Here is an 8,594-nt window from a genome sequence, read left to right on the forward strand (position 1 = left end):
AATGATTTTCGCCGCCGGTATTCGTAGCCTCCCACTCATTTCGGAGTGCTGCTTTAACTGCATGATTCACACTGATGTCGAGTGGCTGCAAAAACTTAGTTGTACCTCCAGGAATCACAGCTGGAAATGTGGTTGTTCTCTTGATGGCTGCTTTCACAGAATTTGTCATATGAGCCCTCCTACAGTCCAAAACAAGCAATGCTTTTTTCCGGTGAAAAAATCTGCCCGGGCGCTTTCAGATAGGAAAAAGGCGGGGGAAGGATGAGTGAAAAAATACAATCTAGACTGGGATCCTAAAAACCTCCATAGCAAAGCACATATACATATTACAACGTACATCTCGAGATATATAGCAACAGAGGGGAGGGAGTGGGGGCCACGGTGGCAGGCTGCAGCTCTTCAGGCGCTGCCCATCCGTTCATCACCCCTAAGGGATTCGCGTCAAGGGCATTGGATGGGGTGTGGGGTGTGTGTGTGTGGCGTATATTTTTGTGGATGCATGTGTGTGTGTGTGAGCCTGCCTCGGTCTTGATGTTGTGCAGCTGATAGTCAGTCCAAAGTCAACAACAACAGGTGTGTGTCCATGAGAGACAACAAGGGAAATTGTTGTGTCTTTGCCGCACTGTCCTTCGGGAGAGTCTCGAAGCCAGGGAAATAATCCAAGTTAGAATGTTTTGTATGCGAGTGAAAATAATATTTACTTTTCACTCTAAATTGTCTATGACTGGTCCTCAAAATGTATCCTGCAGGGCAGACGGTTTGATTTTATCCACATCACAAGAGTGTCCACAGTTCTTCCCGCATCCTCCTGGGGCACTTTGAAGACTGCCAGCAACTTCCAATTTGTCGACAAACCAGAGCAACGCTTACTCCAATCAGCAGATGTCCTGTTGTCATAATTCCGAATAGGTGGGTATTTTCACGTCCTCGACTGCAAGGGTCGCCAGGCACGCGGCACTCCTTCTTCTCCCAAGAATCCGTAGTGTGTCCAGCAACAACCGCTCCGTCGCGACAAGCAGGTTCCCCCCAAACCCAAGATTTTGTCAATTTCGTTGAGGCCAGTTAAATAGTTCCAATGTTTAGATTTGGAGAGCAGTGCAAAAAGAGGCAACAAGACAAGACAAAGAAGCAAGCTGGAGAGATAAGGGAGAGTAAAGGGGAGCGCCCGCCCTCTATGAGTGCCAGCGAGAAAAAAAGATGGCAGTCAAACATAAGAGATATGTGTATATTGCCACTATGATGGCAATATGTCTCAAGTAAACAACACCAACATGTTATATATTCCATTGATATAGAACATTACACACGGCGCCCAAAAATCTATCAAAATGTTTTAGTATAATGTTGGTAAGCTATGAAGCCGCACCACTTGATGGATTGTCGGCGCATTAAACATACAAGTATTATTATGGTGTGTGTACATATCTGGCATATTGTTTCGCAATACTATGCAAAATCAACTTTTCTTATCTTCTGGTACCTGCTGATCTGTATTTGGGATCTGGATGAGTCCTGAAAAATTGCGTGCGTAGTTGATAGGCTTCTTCGTTTTCTTTATCTTCTTGTTATGTGACATCCATCCTCTGCTGTTGCCATTTCTAATATAAAGTAGTGTAAAGTTCTTACTTATATCTGTCAGTAAACTCGCCATGAAAGTGCTAAACCATACCGGTGTAGTGAGTTTAATTATTCGCCCAAGGAACATTTGTTATTAAAGAGTTCCGGTCGGACGTTTTTTCACGGGACACATTTCCAACGTTGTTATTGCACTAGTGAGTCACGGATGAGGAGATTCTGCTCCGTTATTGATTGAAGTAAAGTCTGAATGTCATTAAAACAGTTAGCTCCATCTTTTGACACTTCTTCCACTCCCGTCCTTGCACGCTTCACCGCTACAACAAAGATGACGGGGAGAAGACGCTGCCGAAGGTGAGCCACGTAAATAAGACCGCCCACAAAACGGCGCATCCGGAAGCGACTGTCAGAAAGCAGCTTAAAGATGATCTGTAAAACATAATCTATGCAACATTTTGACCAAAGAACCACCATTACATGCTATGTAGACCACAAGGAAGTTTTTTACATTTAGAAAAAGATACGAATAATATGACTCTGTGGAGGTTTCTCTCCTCCGGGTTCCTCGGACCACCAAGCACTGACATGAAAGTTCAGGTTCAGGTTTACAACACTGTTTTTTTTTTTTCCTTCGATGCAGTCTGCGTTGCTTTTCAGCAAGTGTTCGCAAGTGTTCGTTCGTCTCTGTCTTTCTCTTTCTCTCGCTCCAGCTCCACCACCTCTCTCCTCCCCGGCTGCTGTCTTTTAACAGAGCGAGAGGTGATTAGATAAGCAGGCCCAGGTGGACCATCTACGCACCTGTCGCTGATCTCAAAGCCGGTCCTGGCACACCCCGCTTTGCTGCAGGTCCGCAGGCCACGCTCCCCTCCACAGACTCCTTTAATGCGCCCTATAAAAAAAGATCAGAAATAGACCATTCATCTGCAGTGCGCCTTATTAAGTTAAAGTACCAACACACACACTAGATGTGGCGAAATTATTCTCTGCATTTGACCCATAACCCTTGACCACCCCCTGGGAGGTGAGGGAAGCAGTGAGCAGCAGTGGTGGCCGCGGCCGGGAATCATTTTTGGTGATTTAACCCCCAATTCCAACCCTTGATGCTGAGTGCTAAGCAGGGAGGTAATGAGTCCCCTTTTTATAGTCTTTGGTATGACTCGGCCGGGGTTTGAACTCACAACCTACCGATCCCAGGGCGGACACTCTAACCACAAGGCCACTATAATCCGGTGTGCCCTATGGTCCGGAAAATATGGTATATCTTTCTGGAGTTCTTTTGGCATTGTCAAAATCACCATCGGTGGAAGCTCTAATCCAGATGCGGTGCAGTTTGAAACGCACGTGAAATGGTGGCCAGTTGTTTTTACCATCATGGAAGAGGCAGAAATCTTGATAGCAGTCCTAGTTGGGGGCAGGTCAAACATCAACGATACTCCAACCGTATCTGTGAAGTCGTCTGGTCCGATGGACTTCTTGGCTATTTTTGTTTCAATGAATTTGTGGAAGTTTGCAACTTTATCCATGAATTGATTAACGTGGACCCCGCTTAAACAAGTTGGAAAACGTATTCGGGTGTTACCATTTAGTGGTCAATTGTACGGAATATGTACTGTACTGTGCAATCTACTAATAAAAGTCTCAATCAATCAATCAATCAATCAATCCTTGTAGTCGGGAGGGAGCGGCTGACAGAGTATTTTCGTTTCATAAAACTGAAACACCGTGACGGTCCACCTTCAAATTTGTCAATATCCAATCCGCTGGCGATTGTTCTGGCTTTCAGTTGGATCTGCACGGTGGATACACCTCAGCTCTGTGCTCCATGTGTGTTTACCCAGTCCTCAAGAACATTTTCAAGTTCAGGCCATCTGCTCTTATTTCCTCTGAGAGCTTCTCCTGTCTTTTGGCACTGAATCGGTTCTTCGCGCTGACGTCTCCAACGTCTCACCATTGATTCATTAACTCCACGCTTACGTGCAGCAGCTGTATTTCCTTCCTGCATACACAGATCAATGGCTTTCAATTTAAAAGCAGCACCGTTTGGTTTTCTTCGTGTGCTTTCCATGATGGAGGTGTGCAAAATATTCTCTGTGTCGTGCCTGTCAACACGGCGCGCTTCTCCGACAGACGAAATAGGCCTCCTTTGAACGGGGCGCCAAATTTCCGAATGTAAAAATACATTTAAAAAATCAATAATAACAATAAAAATAGGGTGAGAAGCTCTGCCATCCAGGGGGAGCTCAAAGTAAAGCCGCTGTTCCTCCACATCGAGAGGGGCTAGATGAGGTGGTTCGGGCATCTGGTAGGATACCACCCGAACGCCTCCCTAGGGAGGTGTTTAGGGCACGTCCGACCGGTAGGAGGCTGTCAGGTTCGAACACTGATGACATCTATTAAACAGACGAGAAGCAAGGAATCATGCAGAGACAGAGTTCAATTTGGCTCAATGAGGAGACACGTGTTTTGGACTGTATTCTAGTTACAGATCCAAACTACGTTCTAAAAGTCCAGCCCACGTGCTTCCTCTATTTATTTGGGAGGTCCCTGGTTACATCACTGAAGCTGTCGCTGAGGGAAGGGGCTAATCTCGACAAGTCCAGTTAGACACAATATATGATTATACAAAAATGCAAATGTGTCGACGCCGCTGATATCGCCTTGTCTCTGCTCTGTCTGCGTCACGGCGGTGTTCGGCTTTGGCAGTCAGCAGGCCGAGTCTGAACACAACACTGATACGAGACGGCTGGCAATCTTTTGGATTGCCAGCTTTGCACGGATAGAAAAATTACAGATAATAACTATAGCAACGGCCCTTAAGCATAGAGTTGTGTGATAATATATACATAATTAATCTAACAGAGGCCACGGGGAAGACCCAGGACACGTTGGGAAGACTATGTCTCCCGGCTGGCCTGGGAACGCCTCGGGATCCCCCGGGAAGAGCTGGACGAAGTGGCTGGGGAGAGGAAAGACTGGGCTTCCCTGCTTAAGCTGCTGCCCCCGTGACCCGGCCTCGGATAAGCAGAAGATGGATGGAATAACAATAAAGGTGCGTAACTCACAATGTTTGCATAATCTGCACTCTGTACACTTAATTGGAACATTTTATTTAAAAAATAATAATAATCTGACCCAAGCCTCCATGGGGCCCTAAGCAACATTTTATTTTGGGGCTCTTTATTTTTGATTTTGGGGGCCTCTATTGATTATGGGGCCCTCTATTTCTGGCAATAATATTATTGATCACAGACCTACTATAAACTCATAGAGACTCTGGCAGTGTTGCTTACATTATCCAATAGTTAGCCTGGCATGTCTTTAAATGTGTATGACTTATTTATAAATAAATGATGTGGCCCAGTTAAGAACATAAATAATACCAATGCATCCATCCATCCATTTTCTACCACTTGTCCCAGCATTCGGGCGGAAGGCGGGGTACACCCCGGACAAGTCGCCACCTCATCGCAGGGCCAACACAGATAGACAGACAACATGCAATAATACCATTAATAATAACAATGAATGAATGATGTCTATGGTAAATGTACATACATACTTCTGTAGGGTGTTCCTTTCAAAATGCAGAACATTCCGCTACAGTGGCCTGGGCTCGAACGTTCCAAGTGATAAAGCTTTGTATTTACAGTAAAAGCAGGCCTGGCCCTAACCAATCTGGCGCCCTAGGCAAGATTTTAGGTGGCGCCCCCCCACATCGGCAGTGAAGTGTATATACTCACAAGAAACCGAATAGCTTTGTCTTTGACCTTTTTTTTTTTACTTAAAGAAAGCAAATTAACATATTATATGAGAATGCTATGTTATGATTATCTTTAACCGAATCACAGCAGTGCTCAAATTAAAAAACAGCATTCCCTCTCATGTGATATTGCTTAATTAACACTAATGATGTGCACTTAAACAACTAGGCTTACAACTATACCTGTTAAGTTCCACTCTTTTCCTCCAACAAGGACCCACGGACAACTCACGATTTCCAATTGATCAACTTTTATTTTTTCCAACTTGAAGAATTGTTGGTTTCTTTTCAGTTGATCCTCAACATCGTCAGTAGGTTATAAACCTTTAAACCACATAAACAAAGATGTTAACAATGTGATTACTCAGGTTTTCAAACAACTTTTTAAAAATGTTTTTAAGCTTCTGAATAATGTTTTAAACTTTCTATATAATGTTTTAACTTTTAGCAAAACATGACTTTATCCTTTAATCTTTGCATTAATATTTTGTACTTTTAACTTTAAACATTTGCCATTTTAGCTTAAGCTTTAAACTTTTACATGTGATTTAAACAATTTGCTTTTAACTGGTCAAACAGTATGAAATCAAAGCTGAAAAGGTAAATGCAGTGGTACAATTTGAACCCAGCAGTTCAAACAAACAAATGAAGAGAGTTCAGTAAGCTAATTAACAAGCTTGCAGGTATAAGTTAAGCTTAACAAACAAAGCATTTCGATCATCATTAAATGACAAAGCATATTCACCGACCATTGGTGTGTTTGGAAACTTGAGTGGATCTTGCGGTTGTGGCTGCTTGCTGCTGTTCTTTCCATGGAGGTTGTTTGGTCCATGAGTGACTGAACTTCCTTCCTTTTCAGGTGCCTTCAATTAGTAATTTGGCGGCCATTTTACCCTGGCATTCTGGGAATTGTAGTTTGCCTTGATGTTGACCATGATTACTGACACTTCTGAGTTTTTAACTCAACAATACCTAACATATAAAGGGGTGGAAATTGACTATTACCTGCAGGGCAAACATTAGCTAACCAGAAGGCAATAACAATGTAAACAAAAAACGCCTGCTTAAAAGATCTAATACAAATGTCCCTGATGAATGTAAGGTGGGAGTACTGTAATTACCTAACGTTACATTATTATTTTCCATAACAATTTAGCCCCCTCCACAATATTAACCCGATGTTAAAACAGAACTAGCTATTTATTGATTAGCAATTACAGAATCATGTAACATTAGCTTAATGCTAAAAAGCCAGGTTACTATCACATTCTGTAACAGACAAATAATTTCATGTAGGCTAACGTTACCTACCTGCTACCTCTGTCTTTTTCTCGTTTCTCCTCCTCTTCTTTTCTCTTTTTTCTTCCCTGGGCACCTGACAGTTTTGGCCGTTTTGACATCTTGTGTTGATTTTTTGATGTGGTGACGTCCAAAAAGAGTCATGATACGGGTAGGGAGGGGGTGCACCGTGCGTAATGTTGTAACAAATAATATTTCTATTAAATTAGGCTGACCATATTCTGAAATCCCAAAAAGAGGACATATATGCGTGCCAAAGCGGGGACTAGGTGAAAATTTGCCAATGATACTCGAACTTGCTGTATAAATAATATATTTATTTAAACAAAGCATTTTTCTCCTCTGTTGACAGCAGTGTTGGCGCTAGGAATTTTCAAAATGGGGTCCCAGGGTTGGGGTTGTGGATATGACAGTTCAGTTTATGGGCAGGGTGTGTATGAGGTAGTGCAAAGGGCTGCAGAGAAATGAGGTGCAAGGCAAGGGGTTCGGCTATAAGCCGCCTACCGGCCCGACCAGAGCAGGTGGAGTTCAGGGGTTGAGAGGTGGAGATCCTTGGGCTCAGGCTCAAGGCCTATCTACAGCTCGCCATCCAAGACTTAGGGACCTGGCCTACGTAAACACAGGACCCGGAGTTCAATCAATGTGCGCACATAAACATCAACATTAAGTCATCTATTGTTCGACCTTCAATAAATAAGTTACACTTATTATTATCATTATTAGCAATAATACTGCTAACATTAACAATATTAAACCATCCCATGTATGTACAACATAACAAACACGACAGTACACAGTGTTGTCACTATGACGGGTGCAACATGAACAATATTAAACAATAGAAAATAACAGTGACGTCACTATGACGGGTGTAACATTAACAATAACAGTGACGTCACTATGACGGGTGTAACAGTGTTCATTCATTGTCTTTACCGTAGCATACAAAATGCACATGGCCTTAAAACGTCACAACACTCAGTCACCATATGTAAGTACCCAAAATAAAGACTCGAAATAAATATAAATTCCATGGGATCAGAAACATTGGAGGAAACGGAATTAAAAGCCGATGCTAACCGCCCATAGACAATACATGGGTACGGCTAGCAGCTACTATTAGCAAACAGATTCACTTACCAACTCGGCTTAATAACACTCTCTCGTCGCAACTCGGCCCTGATGGTCGGCACCTATAAGTTTACAATTAGTTGTAAAATGTTGGACGGTTGTTTTTACGATATGCAGGCAAACGACAACTTTAAAACATACCGGCTTCAGATGTGCCCAGGCTTAGCCACCGCACCTGGCAGCCATCTTGGGACGGTGGATCATATAGAGCGCGATAGGCTGCAGCGGGTCATGTGACAGGCTGCAGCGGGTCACGCGATAGGCTGCAGCGGGTCACGTGAGCGCGTGTGTTAAACTCGTGAGATTAAACGTGGAAACGGCGCAGGTAATATGAGGGGATGCCATGAGAGGAAATATGTCTTATTTCCCACCCGTGTTACACGCACGCCTCCACACTTTGTTTTGTTTAACCCCTTCTTAACTCTGGACGTACTTTGAAAATACCCGGTACACGCAACCAGGGCCGGCCCGTGGCATAGGCCGTATAGGCAAATGCTAAGGGCGCCGTCCATCAGGGGGCGCCACGCCAGTGACACAAATGTTGGAGGAAAAAAAAAAAAAAAAAGTTGGTACTATTATTTCTAAATACATAAAATAATCCCACGTTAATTAAAATGCAAAGTAAAGTCTATTTAATAGAAATATTATTTGTTACAACATTACGCCCCCCCTCCCCCGGCACGGTGCGCCCCCTCCCTTCCCGTATCATGACTCTTTTTGGACGTCACCACATAAAAAAAAATCAACACAAGATGTCAAAACGGCCAAAACTGTCAGGTGCAACTGTCAGGTGCCCAGGGGAGAAAAGAAGAGGAGAAACGAGAAAAAG

The 8,594-nt window shown here is 43.5% G+C and overlaps 2 long non-coding RNA genes across 2 annotated transcripts; both read right to left on the reverse strand.

Moving 5' to 3' along the window:
* Window positions 1-2,113: 2,113 nt before the first annotated feature.
* On the reverse strand, window positions 2,114-6,192 carry LOC133634932 (uncharacterized). The gene is made up of 4 exons (XR_009821996.1): window positions 6,085-6,192; window positions 5,519-5,659; window positions 2,374-2,464; window positions 2,114-2,316 (listed from the first exon to the last, which is right to left on the reverse strand). It is a non-coding gene; the product is annotated as an uncharacterized LOC133634932 (long non-coding RNA).
* An 809-nt stretch (window positions 6,193-7,001) lies between these two features.
* On the reverse strand, window positions 7,002-8,069 carry LOC133634933 (uncharacterized). Its single transcript, XR_009821997.1, has 3 exons — window positions 7,907-8,069; window positions 7,775-7,827; window positions 7,002-7,243 (listed from the first exon to the last, which is right to left on the reverse strand). It is a non-coding gene; the product is annotated as an uncharacterized LOC133634933 (long non-coding RNA).
* Between the last annotated feature and the right edge of the window lie 525 nt (window positions 8,070-8,594).

This window comes from Entelurus aequoreus, linkage group LG19 (assembly GCF_033978785.1).
Source record: "Entelurus aequoreus isolate RoL-2023_Sb linkage group LG19, RoL_Eaeq_v1.1, whole genome shotgun sequence".
Taxonomy (NCBI): Eukaryota; Metazoa; Chordata; class Actinopteri; order Syngnathiformes; family Syngnathidae; genus Entelurus; species Entelurus aequoreus.